Here is a 21,161-nt window from a genome sequence, read left to right as displayed (position 1 = left end):
ACTTTATCTATTTTTATGTGGTGCTGAGGATCGAACCCAGGGTCCCACATGTGCTAGCCGAATGCTCTACCGATGAGCCACAACCCTAGCCCCTGATCTGTTTTTCTATCACTTTAATTTTATCATTTTTTCAGTGCTATGCAAATATAGTCATATAGTATGTGATATTTTGAGGTTGGCTTGCTTTTTTTCCCCCATTCAGCATAATGCCCTTGGGATCCATCCAAGCTGTTTCAGTAATAAATAGTTGGGATTTTTTCCTGCTAAGTAGTATTCCATATGGATGTACCATAGTTTGTTTATCCATTCACCAAAGAAAGCTCTTGATTTCCACTTTTGGACTATTACAAATGAAGCTGATATAAACATTTGTGTATAGGATTTTGTGAAAAAATGTTTATTATTTAAATATTTATTTTTTAGTTGTAGTTGTACACAATACCTTTATTTTACTTATGTATATTTATGTGGTGCTGAGGATCGAACCCAAGCCATCCATGTGCTAGGTGAGTGCTCTACCACTGAGCCACAACCCCAGCCCCCCAAAATATGTTTACATATGCCTTAAATAAATACCCAGAGTGTTATTGCTAGGTCAAATGGTAGTTACATATTTAGTTTTATAAGAAACTGCTAAACTATTTTCAGAGTGCCTGCATCATTTTACATGCTCCAAATTATAAATGAAGTGCTCAGAATCTCTATATCTTTGCTGGCGTTTAATTTTATAACTATTTTTAATTTTAGTCGCTCTGATAGGTATGATAGGGTGTGTGAATACACAGAAGATATCTTGCTGTGGTTTAATTAGCTTCCTCCTAATTGTTGGTGATGTTCACTATATGTCTCTTCATGTTTTTTGTCTGTTTTCTAAATGAATCATCTGATTTTTTGCTGTTGTGTTTTGAAAGTTCTTTACATATTCTAAGTACAAATGTTTTGTCAAATATCTGATTTGTAAATGTTGTCTTCAATCTTTGGCCTGTCACTTCATCTTCTTAACAGAATCTTTCATGGAGTGTAAAGTTTTAAATTTTGATGAAGTAGAGCTTATCAATATTTTTATTGGTCATGCTTTTGGTGTCATGGCTAAGAACTACTCACCAAGCCTTAGGTTCTGAATATTTTCTTTTATATTATCTTCTAAAATTTTTATAGTTTCATATTTTACATTTCAGTGTGTGATCCACTTTGAGTTGATTTTTGTTCAACAATGAAGTTTAGGTGGAGGTTCATTATATGTTCATTCACTATAAATTTCTCTGTATTTTAATCTGTGCATTTACTTACAGCCTCATGTACAAAAGGGCCCTGTGCTTGGTTTAATGTCCTGCTGCTCCTCTTTTGTAATTCATAATAATTTCATCTCCCAACTCATGTTGAAAATCCAATGGGACAATGGTGCATGTGCATAAGGGGAGTAGATATCTATTCTTTAGTGCTACCCCATGTATGTATAACATTTATGATATTATATTAGCACAGAATTCCAGTGAACCCACAATGTCCAGGAGCACAACAAGACTCAAATGAATTATGTTTATGACTAAGCAAGGGCCCAGAAAACCCCAAGAGGCTATTTTTTTTCATTTAGACCAAGACTTGGTTTGATTGCAAAAAGAAGGCAGTGGTGTTCTAAAATGACCAAGGAACCCTATCATATTCTTTCTTACTCATGTTATTTTCCTCTATTAGCCAACTACTATAATTGACTATGATATAGAAGTAAAAGATAGGGCAGTCTGTAGCTCCTTTTCTATTCTTCCTTAGAACAGTAAATCAAAGGTGAAGACTATTGGTAGAATGTGTGTACATGAAAAAGTGAAATACAAAGCAGTTCAGTTTTGTGTAATATTTCCATTGTTCTGATAAGAATGAAATACATATTCATGTATGAGTTATTAAATGTGAATTGTACACTTTTAGTGATATTAACCTACGAGTTAATGCTCTTATATTTACATTTAAACTAACCTTGAAAAATAAAGCTGAACAATAAAATTCATACTAATAATTGAAATGTCAATTATTCTTAGAACCACATTAAATAACAAATAGAAAGTACCATCACACACACACACACACACACACACACACACACACACACACGGGGGTGGGGAGGGAGAGGAGCAGGGAGGCGCATGCAGTGGGTAGGTGTGGAAGAGGAATTAATAGATAGGGTGTGTGAATACACAGAAGAAAGAAAACACTTTTTTTAGTAGCTTTAACAGCAATTTCCCCCTGCTTTAAGAATGAGAGACCTCACTTCTTCATTTTGCACCAGGCCCCACAAATTAATGTAGCCTGCCCTGACTGTATACTTAAAAATTTTCATAATACAATTTTGGGAAAAATCCTATCTATTCTTTAAATATTAACACAAAACTCCTGTGCAGCGTTGTCTTAACATTTAATTTTGATATTAATTTTTAACAATTTAAAATTGATACATAATAATTATACATATTTCTAGGATACAGTATGATATTTTGATTATATATATAGAATATGGAGTGCTTTGTGAATTTGAATGTCATCCTGGTGCAGGGATCATGCTAATCTCTGTATCATTCTAATTTTTGTAAAAGTGTTGCCTGAAATTAGCATGAAACTACAGTAACCTTTTAGTCCTTTGAGGTCCTAGTGGAAAAGTCAGCTGTATTATTATTTGGCTGTACAACACCGAGAATGCTTTTTCCCTTCCTGAGTTTATGTCTTGAACAATGAAGAGGTTGAAATAGATGGTGCTTTCTGAAGGTACTCAAGTTGGGAGACTGTGATTCTCTCATTTATACCATTTAAAGGCCTTTATTTATATATAGCTGGTATTTGGGAATGACCACTTTGGATTTGAGCATTTGGAGAAAGTGCCACTTCCCTTGTCTATTTCTATTCTCATGATGGTTTGCATATAGTAGGCACTTATGAGCTGTTGTCTGGATAAATTAATAAATAAATCAATGAGCTGTTATTTGTGTGTCACCTCATGGCTGCTTCAGAATCAACCATTTTATCCTCTTTTATCATAAGAAAGTTTGCATGGAGTCTATGTTGTAGAAAGTCTGAATGTGATAGAAGTGAGCTCTGATACTGCCCTGGGATATCAACCAGCCTCTTGGTGCCACTCTCTTCCCTTGTGAGGTAAAGTTTTCCCTCTTTCCAAACTCTTCATTTCTGAGGTCTTAAACTCATATCTCAAATCCTCAGTGTGTGTGTGTGGGAGTAGGTCCACCCTGCTCACCAGGCTTGGTGATATGTGTCCAGCTCAGAGGTCCATAAAGGAATTGGGTAATGGGCAGAGTGTCTCATGTGGGTTGAAGTCTCAGCCCCAAGGGGACCTTTAAAACTTCCCATCCATACTAGAGACTTTTATTTCCCACACCCGCTGGAGGGGTGGAGTGAGGCACAATGTGGGGAGGATGGCTTTGTGAACTCCAACACCTTGAGGCAGTGAGCCATGAATACTGACAGAAGAGTAGTCTGGGCCTTTGGAAGCCCTGAGCTGCCCATTTCCTTGCCACTGGCCAGAACACTTTGATGGCATTACTAAACCATATTAGCCCCACTCCCTCTAGCCCCACTTTCCACTTTCACAAGCTCTACTCGTCATTTCTTAATGAATCAGGCAGAATTTTTCCAGCTGGGCTTGGTATTGGTTTCCCCAAATGACCCTTTAAAAGTTCAGATTTGAATCCATGGATCTGTCTGAGCAGGAGGCGGGCCTCATACATCACTGAACACTCATCTTCTCAGAAGGTCGAGGCCTTGGCATGGTTGGGTGTTGATGTCTTTATGGATGGAAAATGTTGGTTTTGCATTCTATCAGTAACCCCCACAGAGGTGATATTGGGATTCAGGGAATCTAATCATTTGGAAAATGCTTGATTGGAGCCAGCTCTAGCCTCATTTATATTTTGGAAAGAGAAGATAATGACTTGAACTACAGAGATGGCTACCCCTCCACAATCTTGTGAGACAGGCTATGGAATGACCAAGCTGGCAATGTCCACTGAGTTGGGTGATAGGGAGGCAAATTCAAGGAGAAACACAACAAAAGATCAAAAGCAGTAGTGGTGAGAGTACTGGGTTGGGAATCAGCAGATCAGGGTTCCAGTTCTGACGCTTTTATACTCTTAATTTTTCATCATGTTACATTGAGTAAATTTCTTTCATCTCAATTCCCTCATAAAAAATGAAGATCTTTTCAGCTCTGATCTGTGTCATTTGAGATGATAATTTTCTCCTTTACTGGATTACCTACTTTTATTGCGCTGGATGCACACTTTCCTGGTAGTTTGACTTTAAAAAAATTACTTAACCTCTCTGTTTTATTCTCCTTATCTGTAAAATGAGGATGATGATGATGATGATAAATACTTATAGGAATGTTATAAGGAATAATTATTTTAATTTACAATTGTTTCCACTTCAATTTATACTTAAGAGTATTGCCTGGCACTTAGTAAATATAATAATATTGTTAGCAGCCATTATTATTATTATTATTATTATCATCATCATCATCATTATTATTATTATACTTCTCTAGGCTATCCTGAAAAAGCCAGGGTAGAATATCTGGGATTCCAGGCTCTAGCTTTTCCTTCCTCTCTGAGATGATATAACATCTAGTGGTTGCTTTCCTAGGCTTTTAGACACATAACTCACCTCCATTTGGGGAAAGCCACCTTCTGCCCTTCTATTGCATAGCACCTTGGGGCGGCTTTCTAAATGGGGCCTCAATCTGGACCTCTTTATAAAACAGTTCATCTAAGATTTGGATTTACTTTCCCAACCTGGATGGTTTTGTTCATCTTCTTTAAAGTGCTTCTTCAACTTCTGGTTGGTATTTACCTTTTCTCAGTCAAGATGGCCAGTAGTGGAGAGTAGGGGGATATGGATGGGATAGATGTGAGATAAACAGGGCAGAAAGGAAGTTGAGGATTGTCTTGTCAGAATTCATTTTCATAAAGGGTTTGTGTGCCTCTGGGACATCCATATGACCAATCCATGCCCTTGATTCTTTTTCTGTTGGTGTACCTAGTTAATTCAAACAAATGGATAGATAAATTTTGATGAATTCAGTGGCAGCCTCTGTGAAGTAGCATTTGAGTTTGAATTTGGGTCATAGAAATACAAAATGTTATAGACATAGGGGGCCTTACAAATGATCTCATACAGTTTCTTCCTTGTATAATGTATTGAAGAAATTGAGGCCCCCAAAAGGGATGGGACTTTCCCAGGATCATACAGCAGAGTTGAGGCTAGAATCTAGGTAATTTGGTACATAGTTGTGGTCCTTTCACCTATATAAATTTGTCACTGGGTAGTTTTTCAAGGCACAGGACCTTAAACAAAGCATATTAGAGTGTGGGAAGGTGAATGGAGATGTTTCAGGATACTGAGAGTTTTTGGTTCCCCTCAAAATCCCTTGTAGGCATTTGCCTTTTCTGCATTCAAACAGGGCCAGACTTGCTGATGTCTGAAGTCTAGGAGAGCCAGATTTTCAGGGTTCCTTGTCCCCAACTGTACTGCCATCGTTGGGTGGGGCCAGGAGGAGAGGCCTTGCAGCTGGATTTCCTATGTGTCTCCAGGGCCTGGGAGGAGCTTGTCACTCTGGAGCAGTACACAAGGCTCCCAGCATCTGCTTTGAGGTGCTTGGTCACGCCATCCAAAGACAACGAAGCGATATGAATAGAATTGATGGAAGAGTGAATCAGGGGTCACCGTCTGGTTTGCTCGGCAGCCAGTCCATGGGAGCGGCGGAGCAAAGAGAACAAAGCACAGTGTGAGCCCCTGGCCAACAAAATAACCTAATAAATAGAGGTTGCACACCCCAGAGAGCACAGTGGAGTTTCTGGCAGGATGGGGCAGTAGTCATTCTGAACAAACAAGATCTTAATTTATGTCTAAGCAGAGCAAGATTAGAAACCTGCTTCACATTCCTCCTAGAGAGTGTTTCCGAAAATCAGCCAAGTGAATTTCCTCCATTTGGATACAGAGCAGAGAAGCCATGCACATGGCCTTCTAAACATAGTTCCTGGGCCACTGCGCTGGCAGCCACAGGCATGAACTTCAAGGTAGCAGTATCTGATGCCAACTTGTTGTGCCAAGTCAAGGGTAGGGACAGTCTTGTCTGGATCAACATCAAGATCTAAATGGCCTGCTCGGAGCATTGTATATCTGTGCCAATAGCTGACTGACTGTGCAGTTCAGCTTCTCCTGAAGATCTTAAACTATTTTCTTTCTGCCTATGTTTCTTTCCTATCTAGAACAGTCTTCCATTTATGATCCATAAAGCTGTCACTTTTACTCCATTCAATTCTTTCCTATAAACTTATCTTTATTCTTCCATAGGATATCATCAAAAAGAAAGAAAAAGAGGAGGTATAATGAAGGATTTTTAATCTTGAAGCTGGAAGATTCTCCAAAGATCATCTAAAATAATCTCTTGAGACACTAAGTTTCAACTACTATTTACATTCTGGTGACCCTCAATTCTATATGTCCATTATCATTCCTAAGTTGCAAATAATGTATCAAGGCACTTGTATGCACCACAGGAACCATAATCTTAACATGTTCAACATGGACTCCATCATATTACTAATAAACATGTTCCTACTCTTGAGTTTCCAATTTTTCTTGGTGGCATGATTATCTACCAGCTACCTAACCTAGAAACTATAAAGTCATCCATATATCACCAGCTTCCATTACCTGCTAGACCCAAATCCCTCAGCAAGTCCTGTTGATTTTTATCTCCTAAATATATTTCAACTCCATCTGCTTTGCTCTATTTCCATTGCCTTTATTTAAACCCTTATTGCTTTATTTTATTCTAGTAGGACTTGAACCCAAGGGCTCTTTACCACTGAGCTATACCCCAGCCCTTTTTATTTTATTTTATTTTGAGACAGGGTCTTACTAAGTTGTTTTTTTTTTTTTTTTTTTTTTTTTTTTTTTTTAGAGAGAGAGGGAGAGAGAGGGGGGGGATTTTTTAATATTTATTTTTTAGTTTTTGGTGGACACAACATCTTTATTTGTATGTGGTGCTGAGGATTGAACCCAGCGACCCGTGCACACCAGGCGAGCATGCTACCGCTTGAGCTACATCCCCAGCCCCTTACTAAGTTTTAAGGCTGTCCTTAAACTTGTGATCCTCCTGTCTTAGCCTTCCAAGTCACTGGGATTACAGGTGTGAGCCAACATACCTGGCCAAACCCTCATGACTTTAGATCAGAACTATTGTCATTATCTCCTACCTGATGTCCCTACCACCAATCTGGGCCCCCTCTACTTCATTCTCTACAATGCCAAAATAATCTTAAAATATAAATCTGATATGGAACTCTGGATCCTTAAATCCTTCAATGGCTTCCCATTCCTCTTTTTTTTTCTTTTAATTTTATTTATTTATTTATTTATTTATTTATTTATTTATTTTTTTATTGGTTGTTCAAAACATTACAAAGCTCATGACATATCATCTTTCATCATCTTTCATACATTTGATTCAAGTGAGTTATGAACTCCCATTTTTACCCCAATACAAATTGCAGAATCACATCAGTTACACATCCACATTTTTACATAATGCCATATTAGTGACTGTTGTATTCTGTTGCCTTTCCTATCCCCTACTATCCCCCCTCCCCTCCCCTCCCATCTTCCCTCTCTACCTCATCTGCTGTTGTTCAATTCTCTCCCTTGTTCCCCCACCCTTCCCATTCCTCTTAAGAGAAAGTTTAAATTCCTTTCAGGGCCTGTAAGATCCGGCATGATCCTTTCACATAAACTTTTTTTTTTCTTTTGTTTTTGCCATTCTCTTTCTTGCTATTTAAGCTCCAGCAATGCTGAGCTGTTTGAAGTCCCCTGCAGACACCAATTTGTTTAAGGTATCCATAACCGTTTATACCATCTCCATCTTCTTGGTTTGAGTCTTCTCTCCATACTATTTTGCCTGGCAACTTTTTATTACTTCATCTCAGACATCTTTCCATATTGAGTGAGGTTATATACCTGTGTGATCCCACAGAATCTCATTGCATTCCATATCATATATCTTTATCATACCCTATTATAATTATCTGTTTTCCTATCTCATACAGTAGTGTATATGACTTTTTGAGTTGCTTGTCTGTAGCCTCAGTACCTAGTACACTGTTTGGTATATATTTGGTACTCAAAAATTGCTTTCTGAATGAATGAAATGGGTAGATTTAGCTACTTTTTAATCCAGCCAGCCCTTTTTTATCTAGTGCATTCCCACTCATTGACTCATTCTGTCACTCCCAGCAAGTCCAGGAGATTGGGTGGGTATTTTTCTGAGTATGATTTTTTATAGGGCTATTCTTACGGGTGACTCTTTTGAAGTTTTTATTGTAGAGGCAGCAAATTTGAGGTTTTGCCTTTTGCAAATGCAAGAGCTATCCAAAGATGCTACATAACTTGCCTCAGCTTACAAAGCTAATTAATAGTCAATCCTAAATCCTGATTTCTAGACACCCATCCCAAGGATCTTTTTCCTGCCTTCACCTGTTTCTAAATCATGGTTTTGAAACATTTATGTAAATCATAGAGAGGTCCTCAGGATGATTAGGTTTCATTTACTCTTTTTTTTGATGATTGTTTTGAAAGTGAAACTCACATATCAAAAATTAACTATTTCTGGGGCTCGGGATGTGGCTCAAGCGGTAGCGTGATCACCTGGCATGTGCGGGGTGCTGGGTTCAATCCTCAGCACCACATAAAAATAAAATAAAGATGTTGTGTCCACCGAAAAATAAAAAATAAATATTAAAAAATTCTCTCTCTCTCTCTCTCTCTCTCTCTCTCTCTTTCTTTTCTCTCTCTTTAAAAAAAATTAACTATTTCAAGGTGTTCGATATAGTGGCAGGTAGAATATTTACAACATTGTGCAATCATCACTTCTATCTAGTTCTAAAACATTACATCACCCCAAAAGAAAACTCTATACACATTAATCATTTATGCCCCATTCACCCCCCCCCATCCTCTGGTAATTACTTTCTTTTTTTAAATTTATTTTTTAGTTGTAGTTGGATACAATATCTTTAATTAATTCATTTATTTTTATGTGGTGCTGAGGACTGAACCCAGGGCCTCATCCCCAGCCCCTGATACTGACTTTCTATCACTATGAATTTACCTATTCTGGATATTTGATATCTTCATACCATATATGACTTTTTGTGTACTGCTTATTTACCAGGCATAATGTTTTTGAGGTTCATTCATCTTGTAACCTTTATCAGTTCTTCATCTTTATGGACAAATAATTTTTCACTATGTTTGTATTCCACACTTGTTTATCATCTGTTCATCATTGATGGACATATTTGGTTTATTTCTAACTTTGGACTATTGATGAATATTTGTGTAAAAGTACATGCTTGCCTGGAGTGCTTGATTTCAATGCTTCTCCTTCTCCTTCTCCTCCTTCTCCTTCTCTTCTTCCTCCTCCTTTTTTGTGGTGTTCATGGATCAAACCGAAGGCCTCATAATGCTTGTTTTCAATTTGGGGAATATATGTGTAAGCTGAATTGGTGGGTCACGTGGTAATACTGTTTAACTTTTTGAAGACATGCCACACTAATTTCCATAGCAGTGTACCATTTGAGATTCTGACCAGCAATGCATGAGGGGTTTAATTTTTCCACTTCCTCCCCAGTACTTAACATCTGGTGGGTGTGAAGTGGTAGCTCAATGTGGTTTTGATTCACATTTCCCTGATGGCTAATACTGTTGAGCATCATTTCCTGTACTTATTGGCTGTTTGTATATCTTCCTTAGAGAAATATCTATTTAAGTCCCTTGCCTATTTTTCATTGGGTTGTTTGTCTTACTGTTGTTGAGATGTAAACATTCCTTAAATACTCTGAATATGAGACCTTTATCAGATATGTGGTTTACCAATACTTTCTCTCATTCTGTAGGTTGTCTTTTCACTTTGTAATAGTGTACTTTTATGCATAAAAATTTTAAAAATAGAAGTCCAATTTATCTATTTTTTTTCTTTTGTGTGGTTTGTGCTTTGGCTTTCATAAGTAAGAATTCACTTCCAAATGTAAGGTCATGAAGAATTACCCCTGTGTTTTAAAATTGAGGTATGATTCATAAATAAACATTGCTTATATTTAAGGTATAAAATTGATGTTTTTGGTGTACATATATATTATTAAATGATTTATATGTTAATTCGATTGAAAAATCTAATCAACTTATTTATCATCTCAAACATTTATGTTTTTAATGTGAATATGAGAATACTTGAGGTCTACTCTCTCAGCAAATTTCTTCTATACAATATTATTAGTCACCATAATGTACATCAAATCTCAAGAATTTTTCATATTTTTATTATTATTCAATTTATTTTTTGGTGCTGGGGATTGAATCCAGGGATGCTAATTTGCTGATGCTGGCTTTGAACTTGTGATCCTTCTGGCTCAGTCTCCCAAGTTGTGATTAGAGGCATGTGCCACCATGCATGGCCTGTATTATTGTTATTTTTTGAGATGGAGTCTGCCTATGTTACTCAGGCTGATGTTGAACTTCTGGGCTGAAGTGCTCATTCTGCCTCAGCCTCCTAAGTAGCTGGGATGACAGGCACATGCCACTGTGTCCTCGTGGTGTTTTCTTATTTTAAAAAGGTTATTGTAATATTTTCAACAACTTAATAAATAATTCTTTGATTAACCAGCTGTAATGGTACATCTGTAGTCCTCAGTACTGGGAGTTGAGGCAGGAGCATCAGTTGAACCAAAACAAACCTGGGCAATATAATTAGACCCTGTCTCAAAACAAAATTCTCTTGATGATTGTACATGCACAAGGCTATTTGTTAATATTCATAAACATCATAGAAATGGTGATTCCCTGGTTTGTAATGTTCAATAATTATAAGGAGACACTTCATGAAAGTGCTGTCAAATCAGTAAGACTGCATTATGCATTCATTTTCAGGATTGCTGATAACCTGGACATATTTTCCCACAAATAACCTTGGCACCTTGTGTCACAATGTCCAACTTGCTCCTGTTTATTTCACTGACAGTGTCTTTGGTAATAAGACCAAAAGTTGAGTATAGTAGGGATGAGGAATTATCTTTTATTTTCTAAAATTTTTTGTCATGTTCCTACAAAAATAGTTTTCTATTTTTAATTTTATTGGTTCTTTTTAGTTATGCATGACAATAGAATTCATTCTGATATAATTATACAAGCATGGAATATATCTTATTCTAATTAGGACCCCATTCTTATGGATGTACATGATGGTGGGAAGCAATTCTTTTTTATACTAAATATTGGCAGGTTTAAAAGGTGGCTTTCAGTTCAGGATGTGTCACATGGGCCTTCATGAAATTTAAGCCCATTGTCTTAATTAATCTTTATATTTAGGTGGTTTTCTCATAATGCGATCTTCAACAAAGCAGACATTGAGAGCCATGCAGTCTTTTCTTTTTTTTCCATTCAAGTAAATTTTAATATTCAGGTTCCTCTCTAGGCACAAACTTTGGGTAGAGAGGCTTACCATTTTCCTGCCTTCTTTTTTTCATTTTAAAAATCATATTGGGAAATAGTTTCTCTTGATAGTCTTTGTGGAGCAGATAGGCAGATACTGCTTCCTGTGGAGTCTTTTCAACATTCTTTTGTTTGGTGTGTCTCTTTTCATACATCTCAATCATTTTTTTTCTTTATTTTCTCAGCATGCTGCTGATTAAGGTAGTTTAGCCTTCAACACAATCCTTTTTTTCTTCTTTGAACATTCATGAGCCTCCTAACTTTGCTTCATTTTCTTTTTTCTCATGCTAGTCCAAATGATATCAATAGCATTTACAAAGTAATTCAATATGTCAATTTTGTGGCTCTGTAACAGTCACAGAGCTACTGGATACAGCCACCAGGGTACAAAGAAACTCTCAATTTTCAGGTTTCAGAGATGAGTGACTCTGCATAGCACACATCAGGAAAAATAGCTCATTGTTGTTTTGATTTGCAGTTCTCTGATGATTAATTATGTTCAGAATCTTTTCATTTACCCATTGGCAATTTGTATGTCTTCTTTGCCAAAATGTCTATTTAGGTCTTTTCCCCATTTTACATAGATTATTATTTTTTACCTATTATATTGTGATTTCTATCTATTTTAGGTATTAATCCTTTATTGGATACAGGGTTTACAAAAATATTTTCTTTTCCTAGGTTGCCTTCATTTTGTTGATTGCTTCCTTTGCTGTGAAGAATATCTTTTAGATTGATGAAGTTTTACTTACTTGTTCATTTTTGTTTTTGTTTTCTGTGCTTTTGGTGTCAAATTTAAAAAACAATTGTTGCAGAGACCAATGTTACAGAGTTTTCCCCCTATGTCTTGTCCTAGGAGTTTTATGGTTTCAGATGTTTTGTTTATATTTTTAATCCATTTTGAGTTAATGTTTATGGTACAAGATAAGGATTCCAGTTTTATTCTTTTGCATGCAAATATCCAGTTTTCTCAGAAAAATTTATTGAAGAGACTATCTTCTCATTGTATACTCTTTCCACCTTTGTGTGTGTGTGTGTGTGTGTGTGTGTGTGCATGCACACGAGTATTTGTGTGTTTGAGTCATTAGTTTTTTTCTTCCACACCTTTTATTGGTGCATTATAGTTGTACATATTGGTGGGATTTGTTGTTATATATTAATACATAACGCAATAAAACACATGTAGTTTGTTCAATATCCTCCCCAATTCTTGCCACCATTTTTGAAGATTAGATGACTGTATGTGTGCAGGTTTTTTTATGGGATCTCTATACTGCTCCATTGGTCTATGGGTCTTCCCTTATGACACTAACAGAGAGAGAGAGAGTGTGTGTGTGTGTGTGTGTGTGTGTGTGTGTGTGTTGATGGGGATTGAACCCAGGGCCTTGTACATATAGCACTCTACCAACTGAACTATATCTCCAGCCCTACCCTAGTGTTTTGATTACTATAGCTTTGTAATATAATTTGAAATTAGAAAGTGTGATGCCCTTATCTTTTATTTCTTCAGGATTGCTTTTATTATTCAGGATCTGTTGGGGTTCCATACAAATTTTAGGATTAAAAAAATAATTCTGTGAATCATGTCATTGGAATTTGATAGGTATTTCAATGGATTTGCAGTTCTCTTTGGGCAGTATGGATACTTTAATAATATTAATTCTGATCTTGAACATAAGATATATTTACATTTATTTGTTTCTTCTACAATTTCTTTTATCAATGTTTTATAGTTTTCAGTGAAGAGATCTTTTACCTCAGTCAGTTTTTGTCACTGTGATCAAAATACCTGACAATAACAACTTAAAGGAGGAAAGATTTACTTTGGCTCATGGTTTCAAATACAGCCCTTGGTTGGCTAGCTCCATTGCTTTGGGGCTGAGGCAAGGCAGAACATCATGGTGGAAGGGTGTGGCAGAGAAAAATTGTCAGCTCATGGCAGCTGGGAAGCAGAGTGAGGGAGGGAGAGACAGAAAGAAGAACAAGGAGGAGGAGGAGGGGAAGGAGGAGGAAGGGAACTGGGACAAGATATCATCCCCAAGGGCATGCCCTCAGCAACTTTCTTACTTCAACCATGCCTACAGTTTCCATCACCTTCCAGTAGTTCATTCAGGTATCATGGAATAATCCACTGATGAGGTCAGAGCCTCATGGACCAATAACTTCCCAAAGCTCCATCTCTGAACATTGGTGCATTGGGAGACCAAGTGATCAACACATGAGTATTTGGGGGATTCTATATCCGGGCCTCCTTGGGTAAATTTACTCCTATGGGCTTTACTCTTTACTGCTATTATGAATGAGATTTTCACTTTTTTGTGGGTAATTTCATTTTTAGTATATAGAAGTGCACTGACTTTTTCAAATATTGATTTTGTATCCTGAAAATTTCATGAATTCATTTATTAATTCTTATGTTTTTTTGGTAGTCTTTAGGGTTTTAAATATATAAGATGATGCCTGCTTTGGGGACAATTTTACTTCTTCCTTTATGATTTGAAAGCCTTTTATTTCTTTTCCATGTCTAATTGTTTGGGCTAGGTCTTCTATTTTTATTTCAGTGCTGGTATTAAACCCAGGATCTGTGCACAGTAGGCAGACTCTACCACTGAGCTTTGATCCAAGCCTGAGGTCTTTTAATACTATGTTTAGAAGTGGCAAGAGTAGGTATCCTTGTCTGGCATCTGATCTTAGCTTTGCAACATTGACTATGATGTTAGCTGTGGGCCTCTGTTTTGTTGAAGTTCATTCTTTCTATACTCAAATTATTGATTTTTTAAAAAAAATCATGAAAAGATGTTGAATTTTGTCATATGTTTCTGCATTTTTTGAGATATGATTTTCTCATCATTCTGCTGTGATATATCAAATTTGTTGATTTGTATGTTTTTTTTATGATCCTTACATGTCAGGGATAAATTCCACTTGACCATGCTGTACAATTATTTTAATATGTTTTTAATTTGATTTCCTAGTATTTTTAAAAGAATTTTTGCATATATGTCTCTCAGAGATATTAGCCTGTAATTTTTTTTTTCTTGCAGTATGCTTGTCTGGTTGGTATTAGGGTAATGCCTTGTAAAATAAAATTGGAAATGTTCCATCCTTTTCAGTTTTGGGGGAGAGTTTGAGATTTGTTATTAGTCCTTAAATGTTTCATAGAATTTAGGTGAAGCCATTAAGTCTTGAACTTTTCTTTTGTGGGGACTTCATATTACTGATTCAAACTGCTTTCTATTATTAGTCTGGTCAGATTTTTCTACTTATTCATGATTCAGTCTTCATAGGTTGCCTGTACCAATTTTTCCATTTCTTTATGTTTTCCATTTGTTGGTGTATAATTTCATAGTGGTCACTTATGATCCTTTGTATTTCTATGCTATCAGTTGTAATGTCTCCTCTTCATTTCTGATTTTATTTATTTGAGTCTTTTCTTATTTTTCTTAGTTTATCTAAAATTTTGTGAATTTTATTTATCTTCACAAAACCAACTCATTTCATTGATCTCATCTTTGGATTTTCTTGACTATGTTTCTTTTCTTTTTTTTTCTCTCATTTGTATTATTTTCTTCTTTCTATTAACCATGGGCTTACTTTTTTCTACTTAAGGTTTTTACCTGAGGTGTAACATTAGGTTGTTTACTTAAGTTCCTTCTTTTATAATGTAGGCATTTTCACTATAAAGCTCCCTCTTAGGCTTTAGGTACATCTCATAATCTTTGGTATGCTGCATTTCTATTTTTGTTTGTATCAAGATTTTTTTCATTTCCCCTTTGATTTCTTTATCTTTTTTGGCTCATTTATTGTTCAAGAGGCTCTTTTATTTTCATATATTTGTGAATTTTACAGTTTTCTTCATGTTACTGATTCTAGTTTCATACCATTGTGGTCAAAGTGGATATGTGATATGATTTCAATCTTCTTAAAGTCATTAGGACTTGTTTTGTGGCCTGACATATTATCTATCTTAGAGAAAGTTCTTCGTTTGCTTGAGAAGAATATGAATTATGTTTTTGTTGAATAAAATATTTTATATATGTCTGTTAGGTGTATTTGGTCTAAAGTATAGTTCAAGTCCAATGTTACCTTATTAATTTTCTGTCTGGATGAGCTATATTGAAGTAGAGTATTGACATCTTCTACTCTTAATATATTGCTGTTCATAACTCCTTTCATATTTCTGAGTATTTGCTTTGTATACTTATATGCATAAATATTTACCACTTTTGTATATTCTTGATTAATTGACTTAATTATCATCTTAATATGACTTCCTCTTGTGATAGTTTCTGATTTGAGGTCTGTTTCATCTAATTTGTCATTTACATGGTATATCTTTCTCCATTACCTCAATTTCAGTCTACATATATCCTTAAAGATTAAGCAGTTCTCCTATATGTAGCAGATAGTTGGGTCTTATTCATATGTACATTCAGCCACTTTGTCTTTTGATTGTTAAATGTAGTCTATTACATTTAAAGTAATTTTTAAATTTTTTAAAATGTTTATCTTTTTTAGTTGCAGGTGGACATAATATCTTTATTTCATTTTAATGTGGTGCTGAGAATCGAACCCAGTGCCTCACATGTGCTAGGCAGGCACTCTACCACTGAGCCATAACCCCAGCACCCCCATTTAGAATAAATTTTAAAAGTTTTTTGTTTTAGTTGTCAATGTACCTTTATTTTATATGTGATGCTGAGAATCAAACCCAGGGCCTCACATGTGTTAGGCAAGTGTTCTACCACTGAGCTACAACCTCAGCCCTAAAGTAATTTTTGTAGGTAAGGATTTACTGTTATCATTTTATTAATTGCTTTCTGGTTGTTTTGTAAAGGCTTTGTTTCTTTCTTCCTCTATCGTTGTCTTCCTTTGTTATTTTATAATTTTCTGTAGTATTGTTTTTGTTTTGTTTAACTTTAGGGTATCTACTATAGATTTTGCTTTGTGGCAACCATAGGCTTAGATAAAACATTTTATAATTATTATCAGTTTATTTTAATCTTTTAACAGCTTTGCATACAATAGCTCAGCACTTTTACTTCCCCAATTTTATATTTTTGATGTCACAGTTTACAACTTTCTTATTGTGTATGGATAATTAAGTTATTTTAGATATAGTTAGTTTTAATACTTCTGTCTTAACCTTTATACGAGAAATAAAAGTGGTTTACACACTGTCCTTCTAGTATTACAATATTATGATGTTAAGTCTATATTTACCTCTACCAGTGAGTTTTATTCTTTCATATTTACATCATTAATTAGTGGCATTTTGTTTCAGTTAGAAAAACTCTCTTTAGTATTACTTTGAACATTTTGAATATATCATCTCACTCTCTCCTGGCCTGCACAGTTTTTGTGTAGAAATCTGCTAATGGTCTCATTGAGGTTCCCATATATATGAGGGGTCTCTTTTCTCTGGGTCTTTGATTTTTGATAATATGATTATAACCCATCTTGGTGAAGTCTTCTTTGAACTGAATCCTTTGGAAATCATTGAGCTTAACATACCTGGAACTTTGTCTTTCTCCAGATTTGGGAAGTTTTCATCCATTATTCCTTTAAATATGCCTCTATTTCTTTTTTTTTTCTTTTTCTTTCTCTGAGGCAAGCTTCAAATATATGTGTTGCATCCAGGGATAATTTCAAGCATGTATAAGGTGGCATTGGCTGGATCCAGGGGTAGGGATCAGAGCCAACTCTTGGGGCATGTGTGGCAATGAGGGTTGGTGGTATATGCATGTTTGGTGATAGTGGTCTGGGATGATGGGATGCAGTTGCATGGTACAGTGTTCAGGTGTGCACTGGTGATAGGGATCTGGCATGTGTGTGTGTATACCTGAAATGGCCAACCTGGTGGGGTTCTTTTTTTTTTTTTTTTGGTACCAGGGATTGAACTCAGGGGCACTCAATCACTGAACCACATCCCCAGCCTCTTTTGCATTTTATTTAGAGACAGGGTCTCACTGAATTGCTTAGTGCTTTACTGAGGCTGAGGCTGACTTTGAACTTGCAACCTTCCAGTCTCAGCCTCCCAAGCCTCTGGGATTACCTGGTAGTGTTCTTGTGTGTCTGCTATAGTTTGGATCTTGAATGTCCCCTTAAGGCCCACGAATTAAAGGACTGGTCCTCAGCCTGTAGTGCAATTGGGAGGTGGTGGAAACTTTAAAAACCTCATGGGCAGAAATTAGATCATTGAAGGATTGATTGTAAGACTTCAGTCTCTTCATCTTCCTCTCTTTTTCATATTTCTAACCTTAGGGTGAATGGCTTGCCCTGTCACGTTCTCCTACCAGGATGTCCTGTGCTATCATACTCCCAAAGCATTTGTTCATGGATTGGAGCCTCCAAAACTATGAGCCAAACAACACTTTCCTCAGTATAAGTTGGTAATCTTAGGTATTTCGCTATGTTAACAGAAGCTGACTAACACTTGCCAATGCAAGGGCCAAGTAAAGGGGTAAAGTGCATTAGTTTGTGCTAGTGCTGGAAAGCAGAGTCAACTGTGTTTGCATGTGCAGGTGTGGAGGGCCTGGGCTGGTGGCAAGCCTGTGTACAGCTCTAGGGGCTAACTGTGAACATAAGCACAATGGGGCTGATGATAGGAGTTGGTCCTGGCTGTTTGTGCATGGCCAGCTGTGGGGGCTAGAACTGGTGGTGTGCATAAACCCAGCTACAGAGATTAGCTGTGGGTGCACATGTGGTGGTGGGAGCAAGGGCTTGTGGCAGGAATCCAGGGGCATTTGTGGGAATGCATATGACAACTATGCTGGGTCCCTTGGCCGGGATGCTCATGGCTATAGCAACTGGGGCAGGAGTAGGGAGAGGGGTTATGAATCAAGTACTTTGGGACTGTGAAGGTAAAAAACTATAGGAGCCTTCTGTGGTGGTACAGTGGGTCTGCTGTGGCTGTGCTGGCTGTTGATTTCTTTAGTAGCAAAAGCTGAGGGGGTTTCTATTGCACAGGCATGTGGGGTTTATAATGGTGAACTTTGCTGGGTCTTTTGTAGTGAAAGTTGTGTGTAAAGCAACTCCACGGGCTGTTGATATCCTCCAAATAGGCCACTGTGGACTGAAATGGCTCCTGCCTTATGTTGATACTGATATCTGCCATCCTTCTTTGTTCCAGCTTTCTCTAGATTTCTCAGGTTTGCCAGTCTCCACAGGAATCTGGGTAAGGTGCCATTGAAGTTATCCACTTGGGCAGTGCCCTGAAAGGTTGAAGAAGTTGATTATTCATAGCCCCCTAACTCTCCTTTCTACTGTCAGGTAAAATCAATGCCAGAGAGATCTGAGCAGTCTGGTTTGGGGGATGTGATGATGCAGGGAAAATGAAAGTGTTTTTTGAATCCTATTTGTGTAGTTATTATCAATTTTTTTCTTCCATTGTGGTGTTGTAGCTTCTTAAATGAATTCCTGAGCTCTTCCAGAGTTATTTTCCATTTATGGAGGGCTATCTAGTTGTTCTCTTTTTAAGAATTTTTTTATATGTATAGACCTTTATTTGATTCATTTAATTATATATGCGGTGCTGAGAATCAAACCCAGTACCTCACACATGCTAGGCAAGCATGATACCACTGAGCCACAGCCTCAGCCCTTATCTAGTTGTTCTTTATGGGCAAAACAAAGGCTGAGATCTTTTACTATGCCTTACTATGCTTTCTTCCTGATGTCACCCTAATCCATCTTTTAACATTTTGATAATAGTCATTTTGACATATGTGATATGATGTCTCATTCTGGTTTTGAATTACTATTTCCTTATGATTAGTAATATATGTCTTCATTGGAAAAATGTCTATTGAGGTCTATTTAAGTTGGGCTATTATTTTTTGCTATTATTTTTTGAATTGTATAACATTTATTTTGGCTATCAACCTCCTATTGTATTTGCAAATATTTTCTCTCATTCTGTATATGGCTTTTGATTTTGTTTATTATTTCCTTTGCTGTGCAGCATAACCCTTCATATTTTCTTAAAAGTTTTTTAATTGGTACATAATAGTTTAGGATTTATTTTGACATAATTATAAATACCTGGAGTTTAGTTTGCTCCATCCAACTAAGTCTCTTGTACTTACCCTTGCCCTCCCCATCTTCTCATTCCCTTCTCTTAAAAATTTTATTGGTTCAGCTCTTATATTTCATTCTGTGATCCATTTTGAGTTAAAATTTTGTACATTATGTTTGGAAGTTGTGTATAGATCCAATCTTTTGCATATGTTTGTCCAGTTGTCCCAGAAACATTTGTTCAAGAGACTAATTTCCACATTAAGTACTTTGGGCATCTTTGTCAAAAAACCAATTCATCAGAGAAGTATGTACATTACTGTGGAGAATATTGCCATGCTTCACAATATTAACTCTGTGAACAGGGGATATCTTTCCATTTCTTAAAGGTCTTCTTTAACTTATATCAGCAATATTTTGTAGTTTTAGATAATAAATATTTCACATTTTTGGTTGAATTTATTCCTAAGTATTTTATTCTTTTTATTTTATTTGTATTGGTCCATTTGGGTTGCTATAACAAAATACCACAAACTGGGTGGCACATGAACATTTTTATTTCTCACAGTTTTGAAGGATGGGAAGTCCAAGATTAAGGCATCATCAGATTTGGTGTCTAATAAGGACCCATTCATCATAGGTGGTGCCTTCTAATTGGGTTCTTATATCCTGAAAGGAGTAAAGAAGTTATCTGGGATCTCTTTTGTAATGAAAGTAATCCCATTCATGAAAGACCTTCCTTCAGGAGCTAATCACCTCTCAAACGCCTTGCCTCTTATTACAATCACATTGAAGGTTAGATTTCAACACATGTAGTTTGTAGGATCATAGAATTTCAAATGATTTTCTTTTCAATTTTGGATTGCTTATCACAAGAATAGATAAGTACAATTGTTTTTTCCATGTTAATTATTGTATACTATAAATTTGTAGAGTCTATTAGTGCTACCAATATTTATGTGAATTTTGTAGGACTGTATATATAAAAATATTGCATTTTATAAGTAGTGATACTCCTTCCTTTCCAATTCGGATCCCTTTTTCTTCTTACCTAATTGCTCCAGGGAGAACTTCTAGTATGCTGAGCAGCAGTGGTGAAAGCACACATCCTTGTCTTGTTTCTCATCTTAGGGGAAAAGCTTTTAGTCTGGTGACAGATGATTTTTAATATATGCCCCTTCAATATGTTGAGGAAATTTCCTTTCATTCTTAGTTTTTTGAGTGTTTTTACCAGGAAAAAGTTCTAGATTTTTTGAATGGTGTTTTCATTAAAAAAATTAAAGCTTTATAGGTATATATAGTAGTTGGGTTCATTTTAACAAACTAACACATGCATGAAACTTGATTTTGGTTCACAGGCCTCCTTTTTCTTCCCCCATTCCCTCTTGCCTTCCCTCTTTTTCCCCATTCTCCTTCCTCTACTCTACTAGACTTCCTTTCACTCGCCTATTTATTTATATTTGATTGATTCTTTATACTTATGCATAAAAGTGAAATTCCCTGTGACATATTTATATATGCACATAACATGATTTTTGAAGAATTCATTCCACATTGCCTCCCCTTACCCATTCCTCCATCCTGCCTCTCAGTCT

At 36.3% G+C, this 21,161-nt stretch overlaps 1 non-coding gene and 1 pseudogene across 1 annotated transcript; both read right to left on the bottom strand.

The window, feature by feature from the left end:
- Positions 1-2,502: 2,502 nt before the first annotated feature.
- Positions 2,503-2,607, bottom strand: LOC113194511 (U6 spliceosomal RNA). The gene has a single exon (XR_003302300.1). It is a non-coding gene; the product is annotated as a U6 spliceosomal RNA (small nuclear RNA).
- Positions 2,608-10,957: 8,350 nt separating this feature from the next.
- The window catches only part of LOC113194483 (ribosome biogenesis protein NSA2 homolog pseudogene), a 37,077-nt pseudogene continuing 26,873 nt past the window's right edge, over positions 10,958-21,161 (bottom strand).

This window comes from Urocitellus parryii, chromosome X, assembly GCF_045843805.1.
Source record: "Urocitellus parryii isolate mUroPar1 chromosome X, mUroPar1.hap1, whole genome shotgun sequence".
NCBI lineage: Eukaryota > Metazoa > Chordata > Mammalia > Rodentia > Sciuridae > Urocitellus > Urocitellus parryii.
This window is presented reverse-complemented; position numbering and strand designations above follow the sequence as displayed.